This window comes from Pinus tabuliformis, chromosome 2_2 (assembly GCF_031772625.1).
Source record: "Pinus tabuliformis cultivar Carrire ecotype Pingquan chromosome 2_2, CPIR1, whole genome shotgun sequence".
In the NCBI taxonomy this organism is placed as follows: domain Eukaryota; kingdom Viridiplantae; phylum Streptophyta; class Pinopsida; order Pinales; family Pinaceae; genus Pinus; species Pinus tabuliformis.
Genome location: NC_142300.1, coordinates 1,285,753,576 through 1,285,755,542, shown reverse-complemented (window position 1 = coordinate 1,285,755,542; position 1,967 = coordinate 1,285,753,576).

The window sequence follows — 1,967 nt, the reverse complement described above, 5'->3', positions numbered from 1 at the left end:
TAAGTGGAGGAACTTGTGCCAGTCTATTCATTAAGCAGGTTGCTGGGGTAACTGTTCCAACCGCCATTTCTGTATTGAACTCTGCGACGTTGGATTTCATCACCAACTAGTATTTTCAGTACGGAAAGTTACTATTTGTGTGTGTTTGATCTCCTAGATTCTTTAGGCATGTGATTCAAATTTGTTTGGTTCTTTAGAGGCTTTAGGTGGTTTTCATTGAGATTTTACTTTGTTTGCGTGTGAAGTAGTTAAAATTTTTTAATCGTCGCTGAATTACTGAGGAAGTCCCGTAGACTTCAGGGCCAACCTCTTGAGTCTTCACTGAGTCGGCCTGAAAGATTAAGGGTCCTCGTAACTCCTAGAGACAGTAGATTTGGGTCACCTGAAGAAGGAGAGTCTTCTTTGGTGGTACATCCTGATTTTCAAGCTTTAGTAGCAGATTATAATCCACAATCAGTGTCTGTTTCCGAAGTTACTGGTAGCTTTTCATCTACTAGTGATATAGGTGAGGAACCTGAAATATCCGAACCTGAAAGTGAATTTGCTGCTACTCCGACATCGGGGTTTGCTTCTCCAGCTTCTAGTGGTCCTGGTTCACCTAGGGTAGAAAGAATAATTACCCAAAATCTTCCTTCTGGACTTATAGCTATCAAAGAACTTGCTACTCCGGAAGAAGAAGTAGGCATCCCTATCCCTGAAAATCAACCTGCTATTGAGTTAAGGGAGCGTGAATCAATTTTTTACAGTCCACCTAGGAGCAGTGCTTGGTATCTTTCTTTGACTAATTTCTTAGAAAACCCAGGGTTAAGTTTTTCACCACCTCGTGTTCCTTATCACCCAACACCTAGAGGTTATTATCCTCCATTAAATATGTCAAGACAGTCGTCCATGTTTACTCAATCGCCAGAATCCTTTTTGTACGGCGGTCCTTCTGTTCCCTCTGGGTATCAGTCACTTTCTGGTACTTTTTCGGGAGCATCTCCTCAACCCATTGAACAAGGGTTATTAACTGGAAGCAATGGTACTAAGCCGTTGAGCGTAGAAGATATTCTCATGATGTCAGGTACTATTCCCAATCCTCAACCTCAAGGTGGCCAGTTACCGCCTGGGGGGTAGCCTCAAAATCCTCAATTATCACCTCGGGGGCAACCTCAAGGTACCCAATTTGCACCTGGGGGGCAACCTCAAGGACAGTACATACCTACGGGACAGTATGCTCCTCAAGGTCAACCCCAGACTCAATATGTACCCCAAGGTCAACCCCAGTATCAATTTATGCCTCAAGGTCAACCCCAGTATCAGTACGTGCCTCAAGGGTATCAACCCCAAGGTCAGTACTCGAACCAAGGTTTCCAACCACCCTCCGGTCAATCATATGTTCAAGGAATGGGAAATGTACCTTTGAATTATCAATCCTACCCTCAACCCGGTTATGGTCCTCAATATTCTCAACCTGTTATGGGTCCGTACCCCGGAATGAATTTAGTGTGGGATCCATCGCAAACTCAACAGGTCTTGCAACCGAATGTACAGTTGTCATCTCAAACTGGACAACCCTTAGTTTCTGGTACACCCCAGCAACCTGTCCAGTCTTCTATTCAAACTTCTGTACCTTCGGTAGTTTCTCAGCCTGGGCCTAGTACGCCTCGTACTCCGCCTCAAACGACTGCTGCAACTGCCGCAACATCTGTTCAATCTACCCCACCTACTTCTGGAGTATCGACAACTCCAGTTTCTATTGTTCCCGTATCTACTCCTCAGACATATTTACCTTCTTCTGGATCCACGATTCAAACTTTGGTTCAGATGCCTGTAGGACAACTTGGTTCAAGTACGGTTGTCACAAGTCAACCACAATTTACTTATCAACCGTACCAAGGACAGTACCAATTCGATCCTGCTGTGCAGCGGCCAGTCTATCAGTATCAACCGTACCCTGGGTACACATATCAACAACCTCAACAACC